Here is a 15697-nt window from a genome sequence, read left to right as displayed (position 1 = left end):
CGCTGCACTGCAGAGTGCGGCGACAGTCCTGTTGCTTTGGCGACAGTTCAGTTTCTTGCTCGAGTCATCAAGACGAGTCTAATTAAACAGTTTATTAATCAGTTTGGTCATTTTGTTAATAGCAGTAGTCATATTTAGTCCTTAATTGAGTATAAGCACTTAGTCTCATGATCATACATAAGAGTCAAAGCATGTCACCTACACCCACTAGTCTTAGCACACACTTTGTATATGTCACCATGACCATGTCTTAGGTTCATGCATGAGTCGTCTTCCGTCATTCGAGTGGGGGGTCTAATCTATTCCCATTCTCTTCCACATTCTCTCCCATGTTGAATAGAGCCTGAGTCAAAATAAATAATAAAAAACTTATCCTTAATTTCCCTTTCCACAATACTTGGTCAAGGAGAGAAGGGCGATTAATCAAGGACAACACCTTCATTCAAGTTCAACTTTTTGATAAACCAGTCGGTCGAAAAAGAAAAGCTAAGAAGATAATGGCAAGTCAAGAAGAAGTCAATGAGCTTAAGAAGCAAATGGCTAATGTGACCGAGGTGTTGAAGGCTTTAAACCTTCAAATCAATGACCCTGTGAAACAACAACAAATGGAGCTCATGCGAGAAAGCTTGAGCAAAATATCCAATGACTATAGATTCCAGGGCATTAGCTCACAAAGGGTCTCAGTGGAAAAGGAGCTTCTTCCGCAGAAGTTCAATGCCAATGACATCCCTAAGTTCCAGCCAATGGACAATCCTTACTTTCACTTAAGGGCCTTTGAAACTATAATGAACATTAAGGGGATTAATAAGAATATTTTTCACTCTTTATTCTCAATGTCTCTAGAAACCGTTTGTCAACATTGGTTCTTTTCTCTTGATAAAGAGAAAACCTCTACTTGGGATGGAATAGAAAACGCTTTCATTGACAGATATAAGTGTAATATTCAAGTCGAAACCGACTACAGACAAGTTGAGATGCTAAGACAAAAAGAGAATGAAGGCTTTACTTCTTTCTTTAATAAGTGGAGGGAAACTTCTGCTAAGATGATTGAGGTGCCCACCGAAAAAGAATCTGTAAGGATGTTTATCAAGAATCTCCAAGAGAAGTATTCAAAGCATTAAAATATCAACATAATTTGAATACTTTCAAGGCCGTCTATGACATCGGTATCGAAATCGAAGATGACCTCGCAAAGCAAAAAGTTACTAACAATAGTAACCACAGTGGCTGGAAAGGAAAGAAGAACGACAATCCTTCTTCTTCCAAAAACGCCCACTCTAGTAACAATGTTAGTACCTTTGACCATAACGGTGTCTTAGCCATGATAATCAAGGATCTGAAAAGAAACCCAAAGAGAACTCACACCCATTGAAATGACCTATGATGTTGCTTTCGATCGTCTCTATGATCGAGGATTAATCAAACCTATTGGCCCTACCGAGGATCCAACACCAGAGAAGCGATCTTCGAGATGGGATCCCAATTCTTATTGCAAGTACCATCAAAGAAATGGTCACACCACCGATGAATGCTACATGTTTCAAAATCTCATTCAAGATCTCATAGAAGCAAACAAGATCCAATTGCCTCTAGCTAACAAGAATACTGGGTGATGATAAAGCAAAAGATATAAGGCGGGCTTCAATGACAAGATTTCGTGACCTCTTTTTCTATTTTTCTTTTATTCTTCCTTTCCCCAATAAGTCTAGCATAGGAACCTTTCACTTTCCTTAGATTTATTTTGTAGGATTTTTTCCTTTTTCCTTTTAATAAAATGAACATTTTTTTCCTTGCATATGATCATTGCATTGCATAAAATAAAATAAAAAATTAAAAAAAAAATAAAAAATCCACTCCGAGCTAAGCACAAGGTATACCCATGATTAGAGGCACCTCGTGTAGCCATATCATACCTCTCACCTTTCAAGTAATTCTTTTCTTGACAAACCACTTTGAACCTCGTTTAACGATAGACCTTTCTTTCTTCAACTTACATCTACCTAACCTTGGGATGGGACAGTGTGCAAGTTATGCAATTTTAAAAAGCTTGAGTGATTTCAAAATATCAAAATAAATAAAATAGCAAAAACAATAAAAGTGTACAAAAGGGAAAGTGTTCCAATGTCTTTGATATGAAAATGTCTTTGATATGAACACGTCTCAGATTGCGTTTCTTATCAAGTGCTCGGTACCGTGCCTGAGAAACATGAATGCCAAGTGAGTGATAGACCGCATGATCAAGATTTCCTACACTTATCAAAAAAGATTCAAAATTAAAATTAAAAAAAAATGCAAAAGCAAAAAAAAAAAAAAAAAAAGAGCAAAAAAAAAAAAAAAAAAAAGAAAGAGCTCAAAAGTGAGAAACCTCAAGCATCATAATACAAAGATTCAAAAGCAAGGTTACACACCTTAGGGGGCTTATCTAGGGTCTTGAGCTTTTATCCCCTTTCTTCTCCAACCTTTAGCCTAACCACGTTACAACCCTCAAAAGACCTCTTTGAGGTATACACACACTTGTGCGAGGTTCGGCTAGAGCTACGTTCGGCCTGATTCCTAATGGATACATAGGTGATGAGTGTCATTTATGGCACTCATAGGGTAGTCTTTTAGGTTATTTCTTTCCCTTTTTCATGCTTTCTTCTCTTAGTTTTGGTCCTTTTTCCTTTAGTTTCTCCTTTTTCCTCTTTTCTTTATGATCCTCGTGTTTTTATCGTGTTTTCCTTTATTTTGCTCTTTTTCCCTTTTATTTCCTTCCTTTATTTACTTGTGTAGGTATTGTGAGATTCACCTTGGCAAAGGATGCAATTCGGGACCTCAATAGGCAACCTAACATCGAGGTGCGGCCGTAATAAAAATGCATTCGTATTTACGTTCATAATTGATCATATCAAGGGGATCTCCTATGCTCATCCTTATCCATTAGCTTACCTAGCCTAAGAGTCACCATTTTTTGACTCTTCTTAAAATATATTTTTCCACACACTTAGCCCTTGCGGCCCAACTTTAGTATCACTTTCACACACATCACAGATACATGACCAAATAGTCCTTCCCTTAGGAACCCTTTGTCATGAAATCTTAACACAACATTAAAGCATACTTTGTCATTACAAAATCACTCATCATTGCATCACAAAGTATGAAGTGCTTAGCTTCCGTGCCTAAGTTACCCAAATACTTTTATCATTGAGTCAACAATTGAGATAGCCTAGGATGAGTTAATCCTTGCACCTTGAGAGATAGTATCAAACAACGTTTGACTAAGCTCATTCAACATGCACCATCAAAAACTTCTTCCTTTTTGCGTCTTTCTTTTTCGGGAGAAAGTCGGTACCCTCCACAAAAATGACGGAAATTTTTGTTTTTCTGCATTTCGAGTCATGTACATATCAAGCTTCATGAGTCAACAATATGCACACACGAGTCACATGAAGTGAGTCATCATTAAGTCAAGTTTATACCTTGAAGTCATGTCAAGTCAATGAGTCAAGCAACACTAAGTTTTAGGTCAACCCTAAAGAAAGATAAGCAAATTCCTATAGTCTAAAATATAAATGCAGGTACATTTCAGTGAGCAAGAACATTCCCGGATTTTTTCCGAAAAACCGCGAATGAAAACCTGACTCCAGCGTCAGACGACAAGGTTGTCGCCTAGCGACAAAATCTGTCGCCTGACGACAGAGCGAGGATGCGGCGACAGTGATTTCCAGCGTGCGCCGGAGCAGCAATGAGATACATGGCCCCATATTGGATTAAGCGGACCTCATTTAGCAATTTCAGGTTCCTTGGTACGCCAGTTAGCCCCTATAAGCAAATTGACATGATTAGTAGTCGGCTCGATTACAATCGCAGTAAGTGATTGACCTGACGAAGATGGTCTCACTTAGCTTAAGCGCCTAAGCATTGGCTCATTACAAGCACCAAGGCATCGGTTCACAAAGAAGCACATCACCAAAACGACAATATTTCTAAGAGTGAATTGTCGAGCATCATTCTTCAACGACAATTTTTCCAAGATTGGATTGTCATCTCTTGCAAAATTTCCAAGCGTGGATTGTCGTGCTCCTTCTCTGTTTGGAAATTTTTTTCCAAGTTCGGATTGTCATCTCTGGCAAGTTTTCCAAGATTGGATTGTCATACACATAGTTCCCTATGGAAAAATTTTCCAAAGGATTATCGTAGGTCTCTACTCATCATAAATTTCGGCAAAGGTTCCTCAACGTGGATTGTCATTCATTTCAGTAAGTGGCAAATTTTCCCGAAGTGGATTGTCGGTTGACTCTTTTTGCAAATGTTCCAAGACGCGGATTGTCAATAGTGGCAATATTTTCCTATAAGGATTGTCGCATAGCGTTGGCAAATTTCCAAGGTGGATTGCTTTCAAGAGTTATATTCCAAGATGTGGATTGTCGATCGTAGCAAAGTTCTTATGACAGATTGTTACGAAACATTGGAAACTTTTCCCAAAATTGGATTTTGGCAAATTTTTCGAGATACGGATTGTCGCTTCATCGTAGAAACATTTCCAAGGATGGATTGTTACGTGGTATTGACAACTTTCCCTAAATCGGATTGTCATACATCATACAAGAGTCGTGTTGGCAACTATTCCTAAAGAAAAGAGGATTGTCATCACCCAAAGCATCAACAGCAAAATTCAAGCAGCATTAAGGATCGACAGGCGTTGATCTTCGGTAATTTTATTCGGAATATTATCGCAACAACTGAAGACGGCTTCAGGCGGAGCAATCTTCGATCATGTTCCCTGGCTTGCGGAAGATGGTCACAAAGCAATAAAGATCGTTTCAAGCGAAGCAGTCTTCGATAGGATTCTCTGGCTTGCAGAAGACTATCACAGCGGAGATTGGAGGCAGTTACAAGCGTAGCAGTCTTCAGGCGGTATCCCCTAGCTTGAGGAAGATCGTCAAAAGTAGCAGGATGGCGTTCCCTAGCTTGTGGAAGGTTGTCACAACAGCAAACACAACAAATCGGTTACTCCTAGATACGCATTTCTTAACTCTTTTATCTGTTTTAACTAACGCTAGTTTGCAGGTATCGGCGTTACAAGAATGATTTAGGATCGCAGAATGTTCTGAATCATTCTCCGTCCCTATCGCTACTTTGACTTTCGTTTTCGAAACTTGCGTTTCTCCAAACTCAGTCAAAGTGGGGGCTTCTGTAGACACCCATTTGTGTCTCCCCAAAACCAAACCCAGTGATGAATACCTTTCACGTCATTTTATAATCGAATGAAGTGAAAGTGTGGAAAGTCTAGTGTTGCGGTTAGTTTTTATTTCTCTTCTTTCTCTTTGTTTTCGAAAACCTAATTTATGAAAATAGCCAATCCAGTTTAGTTTGGTCCATGGCAAGGGTCCAATGATAGTGTAGTTGAATTGGGCTCGAACAGAGCTTTCCAATGATATATTATAAGCCCAATTCCGATGAATAATGAGGAAGTTATGGCCAAATTACTAAACTGGGCTAGGTTTGACCTTTATATGCGGCCCAATGATCTAGAGGAGTGCCTATTATGATTTATCATTCCTAATGCAATTAGAATTGATTATAGTTTTCTAGAATCTTCTAGAAGGTTCTTTTGAATCCTAATGTAATTAGCATTGATAATTGAGTTTATGAGTTTTATTTAGAATAAAAGAAGTGTTTTAAATGAAATTACAGTTTTACCCCTCGTACGCTTAATTTTATCAAAAATATGAAAACATGTGAAAAAACTGCCTACAGCGCCGCACCACAAGCTGTCGCCTGGCGACAGGGGCTTGTGTGGCGATATCGTCGTGTTTTATTCTTCTTGAAACTCTGATTCTTTTTTATCATATTCCGGCTGATTTTAGTTATAAATAGCCTCCTTAAACCTCCGTTTTTAATCACCAGATCTCATCAAGAATTTCTTGATACTCTCTCTCTCTCTCTTTCTAAACCAACTTTTCACAACCAAAATTCCTCATACATTAGCTCTAGACACACCTAGCCAAGTTCGAATTTGCCTTCGCCCTAGACGTGAAAGGTTATAATTTCTGAGGGTTTGGTCCCAAATCCCTATTTCAATTATTTAATTTGATTTTTTGTTTTATTTCTTTTCCTTGAAGTTACTAACGCGTGTATTTTGTTATTAGAAATAGGCACGAGGCATCAAAGTATGTAGTCTTATTGCTCTATTCTTGTAGAAAGCATGTTTATTATTTATTAATTCCTAGCATCATGTTAGAATGTTATTATTGCTTTCTAGTATCATGTTTAGGGTGCTTCCTATGCTTTCTAATATCATATCAATATCATGTTAGTATCATGTTAGGAATAAAGCTTTGATTTTTATTGCTTAGTGACATGCTAGAGTTTGTTATTAATCTTGTTAGTATCATGCCTAGGATCTTGCTATTAATATTATGCTTTAACATGATTATTTTTGTTATAATCATTTGGATTATTATTATGATTATTATGATTGATTATCATGTTGCTTGATATGTATTATTATTGTTATTGCTTGATCACGCCTTTTATGCATGTTTAAAGGGAATTTGTACTTGTAATCACGCTTAATAAGATAATTAATAATCTTGTTTAGGGCTAATATGATTATAATTCAAGTGATCGCCAATAATAGTTTTGTTTGTGCATTAATGTTCAACCAACATAGATAAACAGGTTTGGGGTTAACCTGTTAATAGTATGTTAGTCGGAAAGCGCACATGAATACGAGAAGAATAAAGTAGAGGCCTATTATTAGGGCAGGTTCTTTCTCTTTTAGATTGGATTTGTACCTTCATCCCCGAACACCAGTCATGGTTCCAGACCTATTGGAGTTGACGATCTCATGGATCGTTAAGGGGTGTAACCTTCACCCCGTGAACGGTTTACAAGTTCCTAAAACTTATTGGCGACTCTTTTGCTCTAGCTTCCTTCCCTTTGGACGCCACCATGCTTAAGTGTATGATCACAGTGGGGCTCAAGTTTGGGATAATGCTTGAAATAACCCTGCAAGGCTATCAGCTGCATTGTCTGGTTTAACGGAATCAGGATTAGCATTATTTAGTAAAACAACTTCGTCAATTCTGGGCATAGGAGGCCCTTCATAGTTTGAACCACTCCTTAGAGTAATTGCGTAGGCTTGATCCGTAGGCCTGGTCGGCTGTGCCGGCAGAGCTCCCTGCTGACGGGATTGTAGGGTAGATGAAAGTTGTGCAATTTGATTGTCCATGATTTTATTATGGGCTAGGATGGAATCAATTTGTGCATCCCTACTCTCCATATGCTTTTGCATATTGGCAAGCATTGCTCTAATTTCTGTCATGGCAGGGTCGGAAGATGATGAGGGTGATGCTTGGCTTTTCTGGCCGGAATTAGGATGATAATATTTTTGCTGTGGTGGGGTTTGCTGTTGTGGTTGTTGTGGAGGTGGAGGATTTTTTACATTGGTGCTCTGGTATGAAAGATATGGATGGTTCTTATAACCGGCATTGTAGGAATTGGAATATGGGTTATTCTGCCTATAGGTTTGAAAGGCATTAACTTGTTCCATAGAGCTCTTACAATCTTGCTCCCAATGCCCTACAATTCCACAATTTTCACAAAAAGCTTCATTGTTAGCAACAGCAGAAACGTTAGCTACAGAGTTAGGAGCAACAGTAAGATTATCTAATTTTTGACAAATAGATGTTAATTGAGCTTGCAAAAAGGATCGTAATCGACATTATGTTTTCCTTTATTTGCAAACCTTCTCGGATTCCTGTATTGGGAATTTTGTATTGCCATGTCCTCGATAACCTGTCCTACATCGTCCACATTTAAATTCATGAACCTCCCACTGGCTGCAGAATCTAGCACTGATCTAGAAGAATTTCCAAGTCCATTGTAGAATGCTTGGATCAATTGCCATTGTGCTAGATTGTGGTGGGGGCACTCTCTCTGTAGATCCTTGAACCTGTCCCAAGCCTCATATAGCGTTTCGTCGGCCTCTTGAGCAAAGTTCTGAATAGCACTCCTTAGTACCGCTGTTCTCTCTGTAGGATAGTATTTATTATAAAAATTCAAAGCAAGAGTTTCCCAGTCAGTAATATACCAAGTGCAGTTCTATTCAAACCATTAAACCATAATTTAGCTTTGCCACATAAAGAAAAGGGAAAAAGAATCTCCCTGATTTGGTCTTGCGTGACCCCGGCTTGTCTAATGGTGTTACAATATTGGCAGAAGTCTGCGATGTGAAGATTAGGATCTTCACCCTTAGCTCCACTGAATTTCTTCCTCTCTATCATAGTGATAAATTGGGGCTTGATTTCGAACTGAACTCCATTTAGTGCCGGAGTGGGAGTAAGGTGCGGGAAATCTGTGAGCTTCGGCTGCGAGTAGTCACTGAGTTTCTTCTGGGCCGTCATCTCTAATTCGGAGTCTGAAGGAATATCTGTGTCACAAGAATCAGAGGGAGGATCTCTTCGACTGTTGTCCTCCTCGGAACCCGCCAAAATTTGTCTATAGATTTTCCTTTGCCTATGAAAAGAGCGCTCGATCTCAGGATCGAATAGGATGTAACCTGATCTAGAACACCTGTGCATAAACAAGGAACTAAAAGACAAATATGAGAATTGCCTCAAAGAACTAACGTTCTCTGAGGCAGAAGGGGATAATCTAGACTACAAAAAATAATCAGAAAATAAAAATAAAACTGTTTCCCCGGCAACGGCGCCAAATTTTGACAAGGTAAAGTCGTATCCCCTAATCAAAAGTAAATACTTAAGTCCTCTAACTAAAGTAGATAGGGAAGTAGGGTCGAACTCCACAGGGAAACAAGTCTTTCTACTCCTAATTAATTATTATAATCTAAATTATCTAAGTAACCAATAATTTTGGGAATAAATTCTATACTACGAAGAGTAAGGTCGAAAGAAATAAAGTAGGGGAAAAAATCAAATATTAAAAGACCTAGGGCATAGGTTCACTAATAAACAATATTCCAGGGCAAATCATAATAAGCAATCATCAAGCATTGATCAATCAGATTATAAAGGGCTTTCGCTACGTATTATAATCACAGAGTTAATTTACCGGTATTAAATCTCATCTGTCGAATCTCGACTTAACCATTTATAAATTAGTCCGCCTATTGAAACTAAGCCTAAACATCAATCTCATCTGTCGAATCTCGAATTAATATTACTAAACTCATACAATTAAATCTGGCCAAACCTAATTGCATAGCATTAAATCAATCAATAGGAAATTAACCAAGCATTGATAATTAACAATCACAAAATTACCCCTTCATATCATTTATTAGATCCCCATAAACCCTAAAAATAAAACTACTCAAGCATCATCATAATCAAACTAATCAAATGAATAAAGCAAAGCATAATCAAAGAACACTACTAAAATTTAGCCAAATTGCGACCGCCTCTGTCAGTCGTTGAAAATAGCAAAAACGGTCGCAGAACTTAATTGCGACCGTCAACGGTCGTAACGTGGTGGTCGTTATTCTTATGGTCGCAAAAAAAATAATTACGACCGTTTGACGGTCGCAAATTTTTTTGCGACCGTTTTTATATTTTCAACGACCGCTTGGACGACGGTCGCAAATATATATAATTGCGACCGGCATACGAAGCGGTCGCAAATCTGGAAATTAGCGACCGCTTAAGGCCGTCGCAAAGAGTTTAAAAAAAAACAAAAAAAAAAGCCGCACCCACTTTCCTGTGAATGCAGCCTGCCTCATCACCTTTACCCACCCTAAAACACCTTTACCCACCTTAAAACAGCACCAGCCACCTCGTAAATATCACCCAACCACCATAATCTCCATCCCTTTGCCGTGAAAACCCCAACCCTTTGCCGTAAAAACCCCAATCGGCCACAACAAAAGCCACCCTCAACAAAATTTATGAAAATAAAACCCAATTAAACCAACTAAAATTAACGAAAAACAAATCTAAAAATAACAAAAATCAAACAATTTCACTTTAAATATCAAACCCAAAAATTAATGACAATTAAACCACGAAATTAAACCAAAATTACTCGAAAATCAAACCAAAAAATCAACAAAATCAAACCCACTAAAACAAACTAGGCCAAAAACAAACAACAAAAACAAAACAACCAAAAACGAAACAAAAATTAACCAAAAACTAAACGAAAATTACCCAAAAATCAGACCCAAAAATCAACAAAAACAAAATCAAACCCACTAAAACTAAAAACAAACAACAAAAATCAAACAAAACAACCAAAAACGAAACGAAAATCAACCAAAAATTAAACGAAAATAACAAAAATGAAACAAAAAATAAATCAAAAACATGAAAACATACCTCAAACTTTGAATTTCACCTCAAATTTGGTTTAATAAGGCCAAATTCGGCCATAAAAAAGTCTAGATTTAGACTTTTCATGGTCGAATTCCACCTTAAAAACCATTAAATGTACTTGTTGAGAAAATCGAACCCGAACTCGCCAATAAAACCGCCCGCTGTCGTACTCCTTTAAGGAGGAGGAGAGCCAGTGAAGATTGTGGTGGAGGAAATATGGTGGCGGAGGAAAGATGGTGGCAAAAATCGGTGAAGGGAAGAGAGGAAACAGAGAGGAGAGAGATAAGAGGAAGTAAATTAGAGATTCAGAGGAAAGAAAAAGAAGAGAGGAGAGGAAAGAGAAAGAGGAGCGGCGTGAGGTTAGTTAATTAGGGTTGGAGTGAGATGGGTGTAGTTATATACCCGAATTTTTTTATATAAAAAAAAAGCTTTTTGCGACCGTCTATGACGGTCGCAAATAATGACATTTACGACCGTCTCTTTGACGGTCGCAGATTATGACATTTACGACCGCCTTTGACGGTCACAGATTATGAAATTTACGACCGTCTCTTTGACGGTCGCAGATTATGACATTTACGACCGCCTTTGACGGTCGCAGATTATGAAATTTACGACCGTCTCTGTGACGGTCGCAGATTATAACATTTACGACCGTCTTTGGCGGTTGCAAACGATTTATTTTAATTTAGAATTATTTTTAATTGTTCAAACATCGTAGCGACCGTCTAAAAGGTTAAAAACGGTCGCAAAACGGTCGCAAATTTGCGACCGTTGTCAAAGCAGTCATAAAATTGCGACCGCATAAAAAACGGTCGCAAATTTCATATTTTGCGACCGATTTTCAGACGGTCGTAAAAAAACGGTCGCAATTTAGCCGAATTTTAGTAGTGGAAGTAAATAAAATAGCTTAAATTAAAAGAGAAGAAATTGTTACCAAAAGAAATCTGGATTAATGAAAGTAATTAAGAACAAAAGTTGAGAGAGAATTTAAGAGAGAGAAATATCCTAAGTAGAGAGAGAAAATCTAAAGAAGAAAAGTCCCCAAAATTACGTACATAATTCGTACTTAAAACATCCCTCAAAACAAAAATTAAAACTAATCTAATCAACTCTGAGAAAAACACGCGCCTGACAGGCTAAAGTCGTATCACCTAATCAAAAGTATTACCTAAATCCTCTAACTAAAGTAGATAGGGAAGTAGGGTCGAATCCACATGGAAACAAGTCTTTCTACTCCTAATTAATTAATATAATCTAAATTATTAAGGTAACCAAATTGTTGTATATAATGTGAAACTATTCTACGGAGATCAAGTTCAGGGAGAAAATCAATAATACGAAGGCCTAGGGTCATAGGTTCACCAATAATTAATATTCCGGGATAAAACATAACAATCAATCAATCAACATTGCACAAATAACATGATTAACAGGCTCTCGCAATTTATTAACCAACATAGATCTAACAGGCTCTCGCAATTTACTAGATCTAAGTTCCTATTGAAAATAGCCTTTAATATCAAATTAACATCTGCTCGATTCATCAATTCAATATTGCTAAACATTCACAATCAAATTACATCTGCTTGATTCATAATCTAATTGCAAAGAATTAAAACAATTCAATAAGAAATTATCATGCAATATCAATGATCAATAATAAAAAAATTATCCCTTCATATTAATTACGGATCCCCAAGAACCCTAGAATTAAACTACTTGCACATAATAAAATATAAACTAAGCAAAGCAATTAAAGAAGACATGATTAAAGAAAGAGAATAAATTACTGAAATTAATTCAAGAGTTGTAGAGAGAAATAAAAGAGAAAGTAATACTAAGAGTTTAATTAAAAGGAGAGAGAAAAGTTAGAGAGAGAAAAGAGAGAAGAAAAACTAAACTAAAAAGAAAAGAAAACTAAAAACTAAAACTAACTAATGAAAAAAAAAGCTAAAACTAATGCTACCAACCTCCCAAACTACGTACTACTACTCCTTTTTATAAGGAGCCCACAAAGTACATCTCCTAATAAAACTCAAACAAGAATCCTAAACAAGGCTTAATGTCAGCCTTTTAACCGCCTCCCCAACTAAAGCTATTGGGCTTCTTGCACCAAGGCCCAATTGGCTTCTGGCAGCAACAATAACCACTCGCCCGATCGGGCCATATTCTGCCCGATCGGGCCGGATAATTGGCAGCTAACTGGGCTTCTTTCTTGGGCCTTCTTGCTTACTCTTGGACCTTTGTAGTTTGTCTTATGATTTGTGGCCTCATTACTTGATCCGAAAATAATAATAGCTTGTAAATCTTGAACCTCCTCATGTATCGAGCCCTTAATCACCAAACTAAACTTAATTAGCTTAATCTTGGGCAAATAATATTTGGTCATAAAATACGACCCGACTCCAATGTCTTTGTTGTGGCTCAATAAGCTCGGGAATTGTCATAATTCTTCAAATTCCTACAAAATAATATCCACTCTACTAAAACACTAGAAAACGTATATTAGTAATAAAAACAGCTCCGTAGAGCTCAAATAAGCACAAATATGACCGTGGGACGGGGAATAAATATATATATAAAATAGACTTATCAAACTCCCCCAAGCCAAACCTTTGCTTGTCCCTAAGCAAAGCAATGAATAAAATAAATCAATACTTCACCCCAAATACAATTAAAATCAATAAATATAATTCAAGGTAAATCCGATAAATATGTACCAAAGTCAACCAATTAAATCCATCCAACTACCAATCTTCCCTAACAATTGTCAAATAGAGCAAACCACAAGAGTATATAGCATTCAAGACTAGTGCTCACACACTCAACTCTCATTTATGTGGCGAGTAAAAGATGTACTCGATCGCTCTCCAACCAACCCCTTTATTGTGAACAATGCCCTCCCAAACTCACAACACTCGTGTGTTTAAAAAGACATACACTCAACCTAATAGTCGACTCGGAATATGTCAAGTCATTCTTTACATTGATAAACAACTACTTTCACATTTACACAACCCTATGCACAAGGTCGGAAGGTCTTTAAAGCTTGTAATGTAAGGCTAGGGTAAAAGGGTAGGATAAATTTAGGGAAATATGTGAGAGAAAAGCTATGCTAAAAAGGGAGCCATATCCTAATAATCTCATGATCAAAAATAATGATCATACACATCTCCAACATAACCAACTCCAACAAGAATCCACCAAATATAACTCCAATCAATATAAACAATCCCAACACTTACAATTTCACTCTTAAAAATATGATAATATAAACTAGAGTGAATAAACAAACTCTGAACTCAAACTCAAATATTTACAATGGAACTCGATTTCTTTTCTTTCTTTTCTTTTGATAAACCTTCACTTAGATAATTTGAACATGAAACACTTTTTTTTTTTTTGAACTTTTTTTTTTTCTCTTTCATCACACTTTTATTTTTCTCAAATATATACAACTTTTAAACTCATCAAAACAAAAATATGATCAAGAACAAATTACTTCTCAAAATCCGCCCAAATTGTGCAAATAATGTGCACACTACAAACTCCCTCACCTCACTCACTAATAGCTCCCCCAAGCCAAGCTTTGGGACTAGTAACCAATGGGGTAAATATGGCTTGTAATGTGGCTAAAAACAATAAAAGGGCACAAGCAACAACATGGGTAGCAAGAAGGGAACAAATGTAACTAAAATCATCTGAAGGCTACCTAAAGAACAAATGCCTTCGTCCTCCTCATGTGCATAATAATGAGCCATGAAACATTACTCATAGTTGCAAACCAATACTCAAATTCATTGACATACCAGGAACTAACACACATTCCTAACCAAATCAACTAGTCAAGCACTATATTCACAAGTAGTTGGACAAAATTGACGCATGTTAAGGTTCCAAGGCAATCAAACATCAAATCATGATCAACTAATCCACAATATTTATCATCAAAAACCAAGAATCAAAATAATTTTGAAAATTTTTAATAAAGGGGCACAGGGAAGCATGATTCATAATTCATTGGAATAAAACTAACCTAAGAAAGCAGTAAAATCTATACTAAGCACACCAAAAGAAAACAAAAAATAAATAAATAAATAAATAAAAAGAGAGAGTGAAAGATATACCACGTTAACACGAGAACCTCCCCCCAAGCTAAATTGGACAATGTCCTCATTGTCTTAAAGGGAAGCTAGTAGTCAAGGTGACTACTCATCATCATCACCACATCAATGTCACCAAAGCCTCGAGGATTGCAATGCATCTCTTTGGAACAAATTTGGGCAAGAATGAAACAAAGTGTTAGTGGGAAAAAGTCTAAATTTGAGTCAGGTGCACTATTCTGATCATAACTTTTGATTTATAAATCATAATGCAGTGATTCCAATTTCATTGGAAAGTAGACTTAAAGAGCTTTCCAACGATAGGTCACACGCCAAAATCGGATAAGAAATGCAAAAGTTATGGCCTGTCGAAGTTGACGACTTTTGCTGACGCGTACGCGCGCCCGATCGGGCGAGCTCTGCCCGATCGGGCCCGTGCTACTGATTTGACGGGGCAGCTTGCTGCTGCTAATAGCCCCGGGATTCCTTTAGCCCTTCGATCTTTTCTCAACTTTTCTAGTCAACTCTGCACAAAATCACACTCCCACAAATATAAGATATACTCTCCTCTGCCTCTCTAAAACAAAACAAGAAGAAAACACACAAAAAAAAAAAAGAAAAGACTAAACTATAAAAAAAAAAACAATAAAATACGGGTTGCCTCCCGCAAAGCGCTAGTTTATCAAGGTCCCGCTCGACCATACTCCTCCTCTCAATCGGAAGAATTCAATGCCTTGAGTAACTTATCAAACGCTCCTGCAAACATTTCATTAGGCACTAGATAGGGCTTAATTGCAAGCACATTAATCCCTACAAAGACAAGGTTAGGAGCACATAAAGAGAACTCAAGATAAAAAGAAAAATCAAAAGAGAGAGATGAAAATACACCACAACCTTCTACTTCCTCCGGTAAAAATTTAGAATTAGTAGAACGGACATGGAGGTAGTCATTGTCTTTATCATCCAATAATGATTTGAATATTTTACCCTCATGAATAACCTCATCATCAACATAGGAATTTTCAACCACCGTTTCTACAACTAATGATTTTTCAATCACTGATTCGTCAACCAGTGAATTTTCAACCACCAAGTCTATAACGGGTTCTTCATCCTCAATAACATTCGTATTATTATAGTGTCCATAGACTTTTAAATCAAGAGCCTTCCAATAACTTTCATTAGCAACTAATCGTTTTCGAATATGATCATATGTTAATGGAAAGACTCTAAAATCATCAGGAGCACGCACAAAAAACTCGCTATAAGGGC

This window comes from Chenopodium album, chromosome 16 (assembly GCF_948465745.1).
Source record: "Chenopodium album chromosome 16, dcCheAlbu1.1, whole genome shotgun sequence".
Taxonomy (NCBI): domain Eukaryota; kingdom Viridiplantae; phylum Streptophyta; class Magnoliopsida; order Caryophyllales; family Amaranthaceae; genus Chenopodium; species Chenopodium album.
The sequence above is the reverse complement of the archived record's forward strand: the minus strand, read 5'-3'. Positions refer to the sequence as shown.